The sequence below is a fragment of the Lepidochelys kempii genome, chromosome 14, assembly GCF_965140265.1.
Source record: "Lepidochelys kempii isolate rLepKem1 chromosome 14, rLepKem1.hap2, whole genome shotgun sequence".
Lineage (NCBI taxonomy): Eukaryota > Metazoa > Chordata > Testudines > Cheloniidae > Lepidochelys > Lepidochelys kempii.
The window spans coordinates 26,852,690-26,869,630 of NC_133269.1; the positions used below are offsets into that span (position 1 = coordinate 26,852,690).

The 16,941-nt window shown below is 51.1% G+C and overlaps 1 pseudogene; it reads left to right on the plus strand.

Annotated features, from left to right (window-relative positions):
* The window catches only part of LOC140898086 (myosin-1B-like), a 30,204-nt pseudogene extending 15,121 nt beyond the window's left edge, over positions 1-15,083 (plus strand).
* The last annotated feature ends 1,858 nt before the right edge of the window (positions 15,084-16,941 follow it).

Genomic DNA, 16,941 nt, shown 5'->3' on the forward strand with positions numbered 1-16,941 from the left:
GCTGGAGGGTAGGGATAGGATACAGAGGGCCCTAGACAAATTAGAGGATTGGGCCAAAAGAAATCAATGACGTTCAACAAGGACAAGTGCAGAGTCCTGCACTTAGGACAGAAGAATCCCATGCACCGCTACAGACTAGGAACAAAATGGCTTGGCAGCAGTTCTGCAGAAAAGGACCTAGGGGTTACAGTGGACGAGAAGCTGGATATGAGTCAACAGTGTGCCCTTGTTGCCAAGAAGGCCAATGGCATTTTGGGATGTATATGTAGGGGCATTGCCAGCAGATCGAGGGACGTGATCGTTCACCTCTATTTGACATTGGTGAGGCCTCATCTGGAGTACTGTGTCCAGTTTTGGGCCCCATACTACAAGAAGGATGTGGAAAAATTGGAGAGAGTCCAGTGAAGGGCAACAAAAATGATTAGGGGTCTGGAACACATGACTTATGAGGAGAGGCTGAGGGAACTGGGATTGTTTAGTCTGCGGAAGAGAAGAATGAGGGGGGATTTGATAGCTGCTTTCAACTATCTGAAAGGGGGTTCCAAAGAGGATGGCTCTAGACTGTTCTCAGTGGTAGCTGATGACAGAACAAGGAGTAATGGTCTCACGTTGCAGTGGGGGAGGTTTAGGTTGGATATTAGGAAAAACTTTTTCACTAGGAGGGTGGTGAAGCACTGGAATGCGTTACCTAGGGAGGTGGTGGAATCTCCTTCCTTAGATATTTTTAAGGTCAGGCTTGACAAAGCCCTGGCTGGGATGATTTAGTTGGGGATTGGTCCTGCTTTGAGCAGGGGGTTGGACTAGATGACCACCTGAGGTCCCTTCCAACCCTTATATTCTATGAGGTGCCAGGGGCTGGAGCAGTGTACCAGAAGGGGTGCGTATATACGGAGGGGTATCTGGCCAGGAGTGAGCAGGATGCATATGTGTGGGATAGGGGAGTGGGTTGAGTATGTCACCGTACAGGGCAATGACAACTGTATTCCCCCTCTGTGGTCCAGCAAGGGATCCAATCTAGGCTTTCAGATCTCCAGCCTTCACATCTCCTGGGCAGACCCTACTGACCGGGTATTTCCAGGCTGCTTAGCTCCCTCTCTATACTGTGACCTCCCCAACAAAGTCAGACTGCCTAAGCCAGCCTGCTCCGCTTTGCTTTCTCTTTGAAGGCTACAAACAGGGTAATTGCCACAGTTAAGTTACCACCCAGCTCTGTCTAAGAAAGCACATTTATTCTTGAGATAAAAGCATTACAGAGAAAATATATTAAAAACAATAAAAGAACCTACACACATGCTAATAAACTGACCAGAGATCACATATTGTCACACTCCACTAGTGACCAAATCTTACACATTCACACTGGCTGCCATGGCCCCCACAGGCCCTTCCACTCTGTGGAGGATTCCCAAGGCACAGTGTACCCCAGTCATGCCCCCTTCCCCACACAACCCTTATTCCTGACACACCCTGTACGTTAAGGCACTGAGCCAGCTCTGCACACCAAATGGGGATACCCCAATGGTAGGTAGGGAGATCTCAGCTGGCCTCTTAGGGCAGTTTCTAGGCTAGGCCTGGTTCTGCTATCTTTGAGATGAACTCCGTCCCCATTAATTTGCAGCCAATGGAGATTCCCAGCCACTCTTTGCAAGGGGGGGTTGTGCCAGCCCTAATGTCCTGTACAACTCGCACTTTGAGCAGTTGCTACTCAAACTTTCCTCTGCAGCTTCAGTGTGATCCTCCCTTCATCTTCGCTTCCTGTCCTAGGCATTGTGCAGTCTCATGGTTAGACAGCTGCTGTCTTTTGCCTTTGAGGTGGCTGCATTTCAGTAGAAGGAGAGATTTCTGAGTGCTGATCAGTTTGGGATCCTTTGGAATGAGAAGCGCCTGTGTGCACGTGTTGACAGTCATTGCTGTTTTATCTTGTTTAAGGTATAATGGACCATCACCTGGTGATGAACCAGCTGCGGTGTAGCAGTGTGATGGAAGGCATCCGGATTTGTAGGAAGGGGTTCCCAAGCAGAATCCTATACGCTGCCTTTAAACAAAGGTGTGTCTTTAATTATTACTATGAGTGACAGTATGGCAGTGCCTATAACCCAATCGAGGATCAGGGCCCATTGGGGTAGGGCCCAACACAGCTGACAGTCCCTGCCCCAGGGAGTGACAATGTACATGTCAGACAGGATGTAACGGGTGAACAAAACAGACAAGTTTTTATCCTTATTTGGTTTTAGCCTTAGATTATTTCTATTACTGCTGTGTCTAGAGACCGCTCCCATTTGGGATGAGAGGTAAATAGGATCTGTCATACCGCTTCAGACTCTCCCTCGTCTAGTATCCCATCTCCTGTCAGACTAGATCAGATTATTGGTCCATCCAAGCAGAAATGGCCAGTTACTGATGCTTCAAAGGAAGGTGAAAAAAAGGCTTAATTTATACATTAATTTGATGTATAAATAGCTCTTATCAAACATCTCTGAGTGTGTATGCAAAAATACACACGCATTACATAGCACAGTAACAGCTGGCCAGAATCAAACCATAACCCAGCATAAGAAACTCAGCCAAGCCCACCCCTGCAGCCAAAGCTTCTGCAAAGAGATGACTCTTGCTGCATGCGCTGACAGCAGCAGACTTGGGCCCTGTGGTACAAGTGAATTGTAGTGCTGGTACAAGTGAATTGTAGTGCCAAGGGCTCTGCCTCTGAAAATGCCCTGTCCTCTGCCCCTGATGTGTGATCCAGCAAGTCACGGTTTCCATGCCAACCGCAGAGAAAACTTTGTTCCAGTAGCCAATTGGCTACTTAAATGCAGTTGGGATCTAGTGGGACACCTAAACTGCACTTCAAGGCAAGCACTTTCTTTGGTTTTGTTAGCAATTAAAATAGGCAAGTCAATCCAAGTATGCAAAGATTCCATAGATAATGGAGTAATGCTGTATGTGCGGGAAATCCCTCAAAATCCCTGCAGAGGAGCAACCTGCCCTTAGGCATGAGACAGGACTACCCCAATCCAGCTGTTATCTTGCAGAATGCACAGACTATTAACAGCAGTCAGACAATTATACAGGCCATTTTTTATCCAAGCCACAGTATTTCCCTGGATCACTTTGTGGGCGAGAGTTCCGCAAGCTATGTATTCATTCTGGAAAGAAGTATTTTCCTTTAGTGCTTTTACATTTACTTCCCTTTTAAAGTCATCGAGTGTCCCCTTGTTCTGGTTTATGTAACAGGCTGAAAAAGAAAGGACTGGACAGTTCTCACTGTGTCCATCCTAACTGCTGGTGCTAATGACCCACATAATAACACAGCCAGCAAATTCCAGTGGAGAATGAGTGAGTTATATGTGGTCCCTGTCATAATGTTCAGTTCACCCACAGTTTGCATAATCAAAGCCCTCTTGATGTTAGACAGCGTATTCAATGACCTCCAAGCAGCGCACCTTCCTGTCGCTCTGCAATGTCCTGCTTATTATTAGTGTCCTCCTGACCCTGTCTAAAACCTGCTGCTTCTTTCCCCACAGATACAAAATCCTGAATGCCTCAGCCATCCCCGAAGGCCAGTCCATTGACAATAAGAATGCTTCAGAAAAGCCTCTCTCCTCCATTGATGTCGATCACAGTCAGTACAGATTTGGCCACTGTAAGGTAATGCTCATATGTAGAGGTGAGCATGTACCTCCACCTGGGGAGGGGCAGCGTGACACATGACAATAAACAGTGGGGAAAATTCATGAATACTGCACCGAACTGGAGCCTGGGATTTGATTTGCTATTTTCACACCCCTCTTGTATTCATTTCTTATAAACGTTAAGGTAGGAAGTCCAGTTCTACAAATGTTCATAGAAAAGGAAACTCAAGTTCACCATCAAAAGAGGAAACAAAATCCAGTAGGGGTGAGAGCAAAAGCAGAAAGCAGCCACCTGGAGGGCTGCGCGTGCAGCTGGTCTCTGAACTCTGCTGCTAACAGCAATGCCATATTGCCACAACAGAGCCATGCTGGTTGTGCCCATGTTAGATGTGGTGCCCGGTGCCTGCACTGAGCCCAAACATGCCTTTCTGGGCAGACTTGTTTCTCCCTTCACGGCATCCTCTCTCCTTCACTGTGTCTGAGCTGGTGCGCAGGAAAGCAGCGACACACCTGACACGCAGGCTCCATGGCTTGGATGTCCCAGACTCATGAGGAACAATGCCTTTTAATGGGCGAGAGAAACCCTAGTCAATTTCAGAGGGGTAGCTTAATTATTGGGAGTGGACTACATCCACCCTGATTAAATTGGCCTCCAACATTGGTTCTCCACTTGTAAGGTAACTCCCTTCTCTTCATGTGCCAATATACATTTATGCTATATCTGTCATTTTCACTCCCTGCATCTGAAGAAATGAGCTTTATACCCACAAAACTTATGCTGAAATAAATCTGTTAGTCTTTAAGGTGACACTGGACTCCTAGGTAATTTGCAGAAAACCTGCTTTGCTTTCCCTGCAAGAGCTCATAGGCGGTAGGAGCAGGAGCCTTTGGCCACAGGGCACTTTGATTTTTGGAAGAGCCTCCCATGGTCCATGGTAATTGCTTTGATATACTGCAAAGATTGAAAATAAACCCTGGAAAATGGAACATTCCAGCCCCACACACTCTCATCAGCAGCTTCTTGGGATGCAGACAGCATCTGCACTGGGAGGACGACAGGTGAGGGGCACAGGGAGCAGTCACGACTACAGCTAACAGCACTTATGGAAGGCGCCGCTGTATGTTTCCCTGGCAATGTGCAGTCCAGGTTTTTGTGTGACTGCTCAGCTGTCGTGCTGGGCTGCAGAAGGGTAGCGTGTGGGTGAGCAATAGAACAGAAAGGGCTGTTACGAATTCGTGAGCATTGCTGTAGTAATAGCACCCCTCTCCCCCTTTGCTTACCATGGTCATTGCTGGCTTTGAACAGAGCCGGAGAAAACTACTTGGCCGGCTCCCAGTCACCTTGCTGCCGGGGGACGCGAGAGCCCTACCCTGATGGCTCATTAGTGGCTGTCAGCTTGAGCTCCCTAGCCAGATGTGGCATTATCATAGGGCTTTGCTTTAATAATTTGAGTTTGTCATGAGATCACGGAGGGCGTTGAGTGACCCATGCTGTTCTGAGAGCATGCCAGCAGGGCTAGGTGACATGGGGAGCAGGCTCCGACTGAGTGACATGTGCTGGTGTCAGTGCACACTCAGGGCTGTCAAGGGGATCCAGCATGCCTCCAGCTCTTCAGATCTTCACGCCATGGGAATCCTTTCTTTGCTGCTATGTCCTGTGTCTTCTCTGTTGGCTGCATGCCCGCTTTGACCCCAGACTAATACTGTATCTCTCCATGACGCTGCAGGTATTCTTCAAGGGTGGTTTCCTGGGTCTGCTGGAGGAGATACGAGATGAGAAGCTTGTGAGCCTCATCACCCATACGCAGGCTGTGCGCAGAGGGTATCTTATGTGTGTAGAATTCAAGAAGATGTGTGAGAGAAGGTAACAGGCAACTGCCTCTCTAAACCTGTATTCCCTGGGCAGGCGGAGTGCTGCAGCCAGTTCTTCTCAGTAGCATTAGCCTGAGCAGCATTGAGATTTGGGGAAATCACATTCTAAAGGCCCCACAAGTTATAGTCCAGAAGTGTTTTTTCTGTTCCAGAGCATTTCTTTGTGTTCTGTTCAGAGAGTGCCCATCATTGCAGCTCCACGGGGACTAGAAGTATCTTGTTTACACCCAGTAATGTAGTGGTTTCAACATGAATCTCCCACAAAAGCTGTTTAGATGGTACTTAGAAACTGTCATTCTAATATCTGGAATTCATTCCTAACCCAAGTCCCATTGGCTCCATACTCTGCATTCTTTAAGCTGTAGTTTAATGGATTTTCAGGGAATCCATCTACACTCTGCAATGCAACATTTGCTCATTCATGAACGTCAAGCACCGGCCCTGGATGAAGCTGTACTTCAAGATCCAGCCCTTGCTGAAGAGTGCTGAAGTTGAGAAGGAGATGGCCAACATGAAGGAAGAGTTTGAGAAAACGAAGGAGGAGCTTGCTAAGTCTGAGGCAAAAAGGAAAGAACTGGAGGAGAAAATGGTGACCCTGATGCAAGAGAAAAATGACCTGCAGCTCCAAGTGCAGACTGTGAGTAACTTCCACTCCTTCAAATGTAATGAACTGCCCCTTTCCTGCCTGCTTCCCTCCCTACTTCACAACACTCATAGACTAGCGGCCAGACTCCCCACTGCTCTGCCCCTGCTCTTGTCACTTACACCTCAGCAAAGTGAATACAAAATGGGCATAAAATGCTCCCACCCAGCAGCAAATAACCCCTGGAGGCATCAGCCATGCATAGGTGCTGGAACTAGGGGTGCAGAGGGTGCTGCCACACCCCCTGGCTTGAAGTGGCTTCCATCTTATACAGGGTTTACAGTTTGGTTCAATGGCTCACAGCACCCCCACTGTACAAATTGTTCCAGCCCCCCTGCAGCCGTGGCACATAGACACAGCATACTCCCCACTGGGGTCTGTGAAATGTGAGATAGAGCACAAGTTGCTCCCACATCTGCTAGGGCAGAACCTACAACAGGTGCTGGAGGGGATACCTCGTTAGAGAAGGGACAGGGCAGAGACTGATCCTCATCAGCTGGCAGGGAGGGACTCTACAGCAGAGACTGAATCTTCATGAGCCAGGGAGAAGGCTGTGAACGTGGACTTGAGAATAGTCACAACGTGGACCAGTCCCCCTCTGTACAGTCACCCGTCTGTCGCGAATGTACCCAATCACTGGGTCCCATGTGCTTCCAAGCCTGCTAGGTCTGGGCAGAGTCTAGTCACTGTTATAGACTCATAGACTCAGACTTTAAGGCCAGAAGGGACCATCGTGATCATCTAGTCTGACCTCCTGCACATTGCAGGCTGCTGAACCTCACCCACCCACTCCTGTAATAGACCCCCTAACCTCTGGCTGAGTTACTGAAGTCCTCAAATCATGATTTAAAGACTTCAAGTCATAGAGAATCCACCATTTGCTCTAGTTCAAATCAGCAAGTGACCCATGCCCCATGCTGCAGAGAAAGGTGAAAACCCCACAGGATCTCTGCCAATCTGACCTGCAGAAAAATTCCTTCCCGACCACAAATATGGCGTTCAGTTAGGGTGTGTCAGCAATACACACCAGCCAGACATCTTTGAAAGAATTCACGGTAGTAACTCAGAGCCACCGTAGTAACTCAGTAACCTAGAGATAGTGTCCCATCTCCAGCCATGGGAGATATTTGCTACCAGCAGCTGCCAATGGGCCATATGCCATTGTAGGCAGTCTCATCACATCATCCCCTCCAGAAATTTATCAATCTCAGTCTTGAAACCAATTAGGTTCTTTGCCCCCATTACTGCCCTTGGCAGGCTGTCCTAAAACTTCCCTCCTCTGATGGTTAGAAACTTTCATCTAATTTCAAGCCTAAACTTGTTGATGGCCAGTTCATATCCATTTCAGCATTGACCCTTGACTTACATAACTCCTCTCCCTCTCTGGCGTTTATCCCTGTGGTGGATTTATAGAGAGCAACCATATCTCCCCTCAGGCTTTGTCTTGTTAGGCTAAACAAGCAAAGCTCCTTAAGTCTCCTCTCATAAGGTAGGTTTTCCATGCCTCAGATCATCCTAGTAGCCCTTCTCGGCACCTGTTCCAGTTTGAATTAATCTTTCTTACACATAAAAGACCAGAATTGCACATCGTATTCCAGATGAGGTGTCACCAGAGCCTTGCAGAAAGGTACTAAATACTTCAGAGGGTCTCAGTTCACAGCCTTACCAGACAAGCCTGCAGCCAGTAAAGCTGAAGTCTGTAGCAAGGAGAAAAGAACCAGGTATTGGGAAAAGCTTTTCAGCTGTCACTCGCAGATCAGTACCTTTAGTAGAGTGAAGAGCCAGTAAAGCAGAGTCTTTGTAGTTATTTCCAGAGCAATTATTTGTTAACGTTATGAGCCCTGGCTTCTTGTGCACATGCCCAGGCTCAGAAATCTTCACTGAGCACCTCCTTGGGCCATGGGACTGCGCAGTCAAGCTGCCCCAGGTCCTGAAACCGGCCTCTCAGACCTCCAGAGCCTCCCAGCCATGTGGGCTATGTCTACACTACACACCACAGTGAGCTGCGTGTAGGGTGCATGTAGCTACTTGCTGCAGTGAAAAGCAGACCGTGACCGCGCTGCGGTGTGTAGCTACACATGTCTACATCGTCTACACATCGTCTACAGCCAAGCTCTGCGATACAACCGCATTTGCTCCAACCCCTCAGACAGAGACAAACACCTACAAGATCTCTGTCAAGCTTTCTTACAACTACAATACCCACCTGCAGAAGTAAAGAAACAGATTGATAGAGCCAGAAGAGTTCCCAGAAGTTACCTACTACAGGACAGGCCTAACAAAGAAAATAACAGAACGCCACTAGCCGTCACCTTCAGCCCCCAACTAAAACCCCTCCAACGCATTATTAAGGATCTACAACCTATCCTAAAGGATGACCCAACACTCTCACAAGTCTTGGGAGACAGGCCAGTCCTTGCCTACAGACAGCCCCGCAACCTGAAGCAAATACTCACCAACAACCACATACCACACAACAGAACCACTAACCCAGGAACTTATCCTTGCAACAAAGCCCGTTGCCAATTGTGCCCACATATCTATTCAGGGGACACCATCACAGGGCCTAATAACATCAGCCACACTATCAGAGGCTCGTTCACCTGCACATCCACCAATGTGATCTATGCCATCATGTGCCAGCAATGCCCCTCTGCCATGTACATTGGTCAAACTGGACAGTCTCTACGTAAAAGAATAAATGGACACAAATCAGATGTCAAGAATTATAACATTCATAAACCAGTCGGAGAACACTTCAATCTCTCTGGTCACGCAATCACAGACATGAAGGTCGCTATCTTAAAACAAAAAAACTTCAAATCCAGACTCCAGCGAGAAACTGCTGAATTGGAATTCATTTGCAAATTGGATACTATTAATTTAGGCTTAAATAGAGACTGGGAGTGGCTAAGTCATTATGCAAGGTAGCCTGTTTCCTCTTGTTTTTTCCTACCCCCCCCCCCAGATGTTCTGGTTTAACTTGGATTTAAACCTGGAGAATGGTCAGTTTAGATGAGCTATTACCAGCAGGAGAGTGAGTTTGTGTGTGTATGGGGGTGGGGGGGATGTGAGAAAACCTTGATCTATGCAGGAAATAGCCCGACTTGATTATGTAAAGAGTTGTCACTTTGGATGGGCTAGCACCAGCAGGAGAGTGAATTTGTGTGGGGGGGTGGAGGGTGAGAAAACCTGGATTTGTGCTGGAAATGGCCCACCTGTTGATCACTTTAGATAAGCTATTACCAGCAGGACAGTGGGGTGGGAGGAGGTATTGTTTCATGATTTCTGTGTGTATATAAAGTCTGCTGCAGTTTCCACGGTAAACATCTGATGAAGTGAGCTGTAGCTCACGAAAGCTCATGCTCAAATAAATTGGTTAGTCTCTAAGGTGCCACAAGTCCTCCTTTTCTTTTTGCGAATACAGACTAACACGGCTGTTCCTCTGAAACATGTCAGTGAAAGGCTCTGGCAGGGAGAGACAGTGGGGAAAGGCTTCAGCAGCTCCCCACCTTTCACTGCAGCGAGGAAAGGCTCTACCAGGGAAAGGCCCTGCTGCCTTCCCCATCTCGGAGCCTTTCCCTGCTGCATCCCCCTGCCCGGAGCCTTCCCCCTCCTCTGTCTCCCCCCTCCCAGAGCCTTTTCCTGTTGCCTTCCCCCTCCCAGAACCTTCTCCCTGCTCTGCCTCCCCGCTCCCAGAGCCTTTTCTGGCTTCCTCCCCTCTCCCAGAGCCTTTCCCCTCCTGTGCCTCTCCCCTCCCAGAGCCTTTCCCTGCTGCCTTCCCCCTGCCGGAGCCTTTCCCCCGGAGAAGTCTCTCCCTGCAGCAGGGGGGCAGCAGGACACCACACAGCTCCAAATAGCAGTGCAGATGGGGAGGCCTGGCGTGGGTGAATACAGAGCCTGTCGGCCATGTACAGAGCCCGTGGCTTCAGGCATGTCTGTACTTGCCCAAGCCGTGGCTCATCCTCTACACTGCTGTTATACCCATGCTCAAGGGACGGCAGGGGTATGTACGCTACGCGTCGCAGTGTAGACGCACCCTTACACACACTCCCTCAGAGTCCCACCTTGGCCATGGTCACTCTGGTCTTCTAGTTTAAGCCCTTCAGGGACAACATGGCAGTCACTTGACTCTTGAAGCACGGGAGAGGTAGTGAGCTTTGAAAGTCCTGAAAGTCCTGAAACTCGGCCCCACTCCTGACCCGTCCCACCCCACGGTCTGGTCTCACCCTGCTGCATCCAAGGGTACTAGGCATGTCAGGCTGGGAAACGCCCCTCCTGCCTTCTCTTTCTGCTGCAAGTCCTGCCTAGATGAGGCGACAGTTGGCTCCCCCTGCACAAGGAGGCACCTCCTCGAAAACAGCCTCGCTCCTTTTCCCATGTGCTGGTCCCCTGAGCAGAAAATCCACTGTTCATGGGGCTGGGGCTGCAGCTGAGAGACAATCACAGCTGCTGGCCCTGGGCTGCCCTGCGATGGCTTCTTGCTTGGGCATGTCTGTACCACAGCAGCTGCAGCAACTGAGCTGCTCCCTGTCGCAGAGGTGGCTGAACTACATCCCTCCGCGTAGGAAGTGGCAACCCCATGACAGACTTTCCCTTCCCCTCCACGGCCCCCGCCTGGGGGAACTGGCAGGCTAACTCGCCAAGGTCCTACCTGATCACTGGCCCCAGCACCCCTGCAGCCTCCCTCCTGGCCCCCAGACACACCTGTTCCCCCTCAGCCTCCCTCCTGGCCCCGCAGCCTCCCCTCGGCCCCCACACACGCCTGCACCCCCTCCATAGATGCTGAAATTGGGGGTGTGAGGGGTGGTTTCTATTATATACAGGGTTTACAGTTTGGTTCAATGGCTCTCAGCAGCCCTACTGTACAAATCGTTCCAGCACCCCTGCCCCCCTCAGCCTCCCTCTGGACCAACATACCCTGCACACAGTTCAGCCCCCCACATCCCCTCGCAGACCCCCCCTCCGCAGCCTACACACATCCCTGCACCTCTCACAGCTAACCTCTGCCGCCGTGTCCCCTGCAAACCCCTCAGCCTCTCTCTGCCCCACCTTCCCTATCAGTCACACTCTGCCCCCTCCACCCCATGTCTCCCTTCATCCTCCTTCTGCCCCCCCCCCACTCCCCACATCCCCCTTCACCCCTTGCTGCCTCTTCCTGCCCCCACATCCCTCTGTAACCCTTCTCAGCCCCTAAGCCTCCCTCCTCCCCCCCCACACACACCCCATGCATCCCCCTCAGCTGCCCCCTGCAACCTCTTTAGCCTCCCTCTGTCCCTTCCATCCCCCTGCACCCTTCCTCACTCTCCCCACCCCCCCAGTCACTGGTCTCTGCTGCTCCTCCCTGTGCCCTGTCCACACCCTGGACCATAGAAGGGCAGCCATTTTGCTTGTGGGTCTGGCATCCAACAAATGTCTCAAGATTTACAAGAGATAGAGTCAAATCTCTTAACCCATTACAAAGGTGCAATGCTGGCTTTTTAATTATATAACTTCCTGCCATTGCAGGGGCCTGAGGCCTTGGTGGCTTCTTGGTTTCTCCTATTCTTTGGCTGTGGCACACAATAATTTAGTCTACTGACTGCTGGAATCTTTTAGTCTAACTAACGTCATTGCACTCAATATAGGAGTATCTGGGTGAAGTTTAGTGGCCTGTGTTACATGTGAGATGAGACTGGATGATCTAATGATCCCTTCTAGCCCTAAATTCTATGAAATCTATAGAGCGCCGATATGTAGCTTTTTGAAATATCAGGCCTTCAATCGGCCACAGCTCCAGAATGCGTATTGTTTGTCCGAGGCCACAGGCCAGTGTAATTTCTGGTGAGGCCTAAAGGATGAACTTCATCCTTTGTGCCTACAACAATGGAAGTGTAAGTGCTGCTGTCCCCTAATACTAATTCCAAACTTCAGAACTATTGATTTCACAAATTAACCCTCACAGGCCCGCATGGAGGAGCTGGAGGAGGAGACAGAGGCTGAACGTGCCTCTCGGGCGAAAGCAGAGAAGCAGCGGGCTGATCTCTCCAGGGAACTCGAGGAGATCAGTGAGCGTCTGGAAGAAGCTGGTGGAGTCACAGCGGTTCAGATTGAGATGAACAAGAAGCGTGAGGCAGAATTCCAGAAAATGCGCCAAGACCTTGAGGAGGCCACTCTGCAGCACGAAGCCACAGCCGCCACCCTCCGGAAGAAGCACGCGGACAGCACGGCAGAGCTTGGGGAGCAAATCGACAACCTGCAACGCGTCAAGCAGAAGCTGGAGAAGGAGAAGAGTGAACTGAAGATGGAGACTGACGACCTGGCTAGTAACGTGGAGACTGTCTCCAAAGCCAAGGTTTGGGGATTTGGGGATCAGGGCCAGGCAGGGTTTGAGGAAGGGGATGGACCGGGTTTGAGGTTTCTATGGCCACTCCATCATGGCTATGCTAAGGTGGTGGAGGCAGGCCTCACAGAGGCCTCTGCTTGGGTGGGTAGGGGCTGAATTGTTCGGCCTCTGGGGTGAACTCTGGCCCTCTTGGTGTTAGGGACTCCTAATCTTGGGCTCGGTGCTCCAGCATGCCCAGAGGGGTGGGGTGGCCCTTGAGAGCCGCACAGATGGATCTTCGGGGGAGCTCATGTGAATCCTATCTTAAGCGGGCATGAGGACATGGAGGTCTCTGCTGGGGATGTGTCCAGGCCCTTGGGTGGGGGCTGCTCGTCCGGAGTGGCTGGGCTTGACGTTTGCTTTTTTCTGGCGTCTACTGGAACACACGTATCCTGTTCGGCTGCAGTGCGGTGGCAAAGCCTGAGTGCAAGAGGCAAATACAGCCTGAGCTCTCCCTGCCAGCACCTCGCCCCGCGCTCCCTCCCCTCCCCTGCCCTCCCCGGCTGCCGTAGAGCCAAGGGCCCATCGCTGTCTTTGGCTGTAAGGTGCAAGCAGGCGTGGCACTGCATAACTGTGATTGGGCCAGACCCCATTGGCCCCCATGCCCCAGAGCAGCGGCCAGAGGATTCACTTGGCGTCACCAAGTCTCCTGGCCCATCCACAGGCTCAAGAAGTGTCTTCTACCCACGCCTTGGCCATCAGGGCCCAGGGCCGTTATGCACATGCAGCTCTTTCCTTTGCTGTTTGCTCTCTTCACCGTCTTACTGTGCTTAGGTTCAGGAGCTGGAGAATGAGCTTGATGCTGAGCAGAAGCGAGGAATAGAGTCCATTAAAGGGGTAAGCAAAAACGAAAGAAGGCTCAAGGAAATCACTTACCAGGTACCACTGGGAACAGCAGCTCCCGTGGCACCTGCGCTGCATCCCAGGCACATCCCAGACACTGGTCTCCCCAGCCGGACCGTATTGCTATTGCATTCCCCGCAGTCTGAAGAAGACAAGAAGAAAGTTGTCCAGCTCCAGGACTTGGTAGACAAACTGCAGCTGAAAGTGAAAGCCTACAACAGACAAGCTGAGGAGGCCGTGAGTACAGAGTCCGCCAATCTGCTGAGCAAAGATTTGCAAAGCTGCCTTGGCCTCAGGACACCCAAATCCTTTCATGTGGACGAAATGGGGGCGGGGATCCAAACCCCCTGGCAGTTTTGGAAATCTCCGCCTAAGTTCCTAATTGCTTACAGACGTAGGGTGTATCTACCCGGGGAAGTGTAACTAGCTGGCAGGGCCAGGACCGGCTCTAGGCACCAGCAAAGCAAGCAGGTGCTTGGGGCGGCACATTTCCAGGAGCGGCACAATCCAGCCTTCCTTTTCTTTCGGGGCAGTTGCACTCTCGGAGCTGCGCCACTTAGACGGGGCGAGGGCGCCGCGCCCCCGGCCGCAGTGGGAAGGGGAAGCCCCAGCCGTAGGATGCTGAGCTGCCAGTCCCAGCCGCTACTTGGGGAGGAGAGGGCGAGTCCTGCCAGGGAACCGGGGCTGGGCCGCCCCATCTGTGCACTGGCTGCTGCGCTGCCTTGTGCCACCCCTTATATCAGGGCTTCTCTGCGCGGCCGGGCGGGGGAGCGGGTAAAGCCCCTGCAGGCACTGGGAGAAGGTGACATCACTCCCTCTGCTTCCAGCCCCGCCTGCGAGCCCCAGCCCCACCTGAGCTTGGGGAGGCAAATTTTTTGCTTGGGGCAGCAAAAAACCTAAAGCCGGCCCGGTGTGGGGCACAGTGCCGTGCAGGGTGCTAGGAGAGCTGTGGCATTCTCTGAGGCCTGGCGCGGGGTGGGGCACGGGGTTGATTGTGCTGGAGATGGCATAGCAGGGCGCTGCTGACGCTGAGTGGGGTGGTTGCTGCTGGCACGGGGCTGGGTGTGGCATGGCAGGATGCTGCTGATGCTGGGTGGGGCATGATTCTGAGCATGCTGGGCCAGGTGTGGGTGCTGATTGTACGGTGCAGAATGTGAGTGCGGATGGGGTAGGCAGAGGGCTCTGGGCAGGGTGCGGGCGCTGCTAAGAACATAAGAACAGACACACTGGGTCAGATCAAAGGTCCATCTAGCCCAGTATCTGGTCTTCTGACAGTGGCCAATGCCAGGTGCCCTGGGGGGAATGAACAGAACAGGTAATCATTGAGTGATCCATCCCGTCGCCCATTCCCAGCTTCTGGCAAACAGAGGCTAAGGACACTGTCCCTGATGGTGCTGGGCAGGACAGTGCGGGTACACATGGCATTAGCCGAGGGTGCTTCATGAGACATGGTGCTGACAGTGCCGGGCAGTGCGCAGGCGGTGACGGCGCTGGGTAGGGCACAGACGGTCTCTAGCGATTAGAGACTAACTATGCAAAGAAAACCTTCAGAACTTGAATCAAATATAATTGATACAGCAATGCCTTCCTGAGTTTGTGTAGAGCCTGAAACAATAACTCTGAGGTATTCTGCTCCATTAATTTCAGTGGAGCATTACCTCAGATCAATGAAGACACCTCATACACCAACATGGCTAACTTCACGGCTCCTGCCAGCATGTCAGAAAGGTGAGGAGGGGTCACACTCTGCACAGTTACCCATCGCCTGTGAGCAAGAGGAATGGGGATTGGGCTGGGGGTGGGGTGGTCAGGGAGTACCATGAACAGCCTGAAGGGGTGGGCACCAGCATTCAGAAGCCGGGCAAATGCTGCAGTGGGTTAATGGCCATCTCCTGCGCAGTGTGAGGGTTGGATGGCGTCATTCGCTCTCAGTGACCTGCTGGTACAAAGGCAATTTCCCTGTGTTTTTAACATGTGTAATGAGGAGACAATGAGGAAGAAAGAGCTGTAGCGCTCTACCTGCCTTGGCCGTTCCATCACACCATCCTCTTCGCCTGTGTGACACTCTCCCCATGTTACCTGTGGCCTCTGTGCACCAGCTGTGCTGCCAGACCACCTCTATGGTGAACATCCTGGGAATGGCAGCGCCCCCGACAAGGCAATGCTGGTTTAATCAGTTCTGCACCCCTCTCCTGAGAGTCTGTGCAGGCTTGTGCAGGGTGAGCTGTGACTGGGGCACTCCTGCAACCCAGTGAATCTCTGCTCTGCAACTGCTTGAAGGGGGGTGGAAAATGGGTTGGGGCACCAATCCAGGTAGCCCTCCGGCTTCTCTAACCTGTTCGTGGGGTTGATCCATCTTCTGCCAGCCACAGCATAGGAGAGGAGAAAGGGCGGGAACTGATGAGGAGCTGACAGTTCTCAGGGTGCCCAGGACTAGGAGTCACCTTGTTCTTCTCCGAGCAGATGCAGCCATGTATTCCACTTAGGGGTTTGTGTGTGTGTGTTCCCTGTGCACCAGAGCTGCAGAATTTTGCCTAGCAATACACCCAGAGCGGTGGTGCTCGTGCCTCATGGCCATAGCCCCTCCCTTGCGTATATAAGGTGGCAACCTGCCCCCAGTTCCTTCTTACTAGATGTGGCTTGAGTTGGAGCTCTGTGTGGACTTAACCTCACATGCTCTCACTACTTTAGTGGTTTTTTTGAGTTGGCTATAGCTAGTAATGCCCTGAGTGTAAGTGTTGGTTGTATTTAGTTAGGAATTCCCTGTGGTGCCCTCACCAGGGTTCAAACACTGTCCATCATATGAGAGGGAGCGAGCCCTAACAATGATCCCCACACGCGGTGCTTGTTGTGCTTGAGTGAGGCCCACGTCAAGGAGCAGCGTTGGACCTGTAGCTTGTTTGGGATTCAAGTGGCTCAGGATCTTCACCTGTCATAAATATAAAGGGAAGGGTAACCACCTTTCTGTATACAGCGCTATAAAATCCCTCCTAGCCAGAGGCAAAGTCCTTTTACTTGTAAAGGGTTAAGAAGCTCAGGTAACCTGGCTGGCACTTGACCCAAAATGACCAATGAGGGGACAAGATACTTTCAAATCTGGAGTGGGAGAAAAAGGCTTTTGTCTGTCTGTGTGATACCTTTGCTGGGAACGGATCAAGGATGCAAGCCCTCCAACTCCTGTAAAGTTAGTAAGTAATCTAGCTAGAAAATGTGTTAGGTTTTCTTTGTTTTGCCTTGTGAAATTCGCTGTGCTGGAGGAAATGTGTATTCCTGTTTTTGTGTCTTTTTGTAACTTAAGGTTTTGCCTAGAGGGATTCTCTAAGTTTTGAAACTGAGTGCCTGTAAGATTATGTTCCATTCTGATCTTACAGAGTTGTTCCCTTATCTTTTTTGGTTCTTCTAATAAAGTTCTTTTTTTTAAGAATCTGATTGGGTTTTTTGAGTCTTAAAAATCCAAGGCTGGGTTGTGCTCATCTTGTTTATTCTCAAGCCTCCCCAGGAAACGGGGTGTAAGGGCTTGGGGGGGATATTTTGGGGAAATAAGAACTCCAAGTGGACCTTTCCCTTTTCTTTGTCTAAATTCCTTGGTG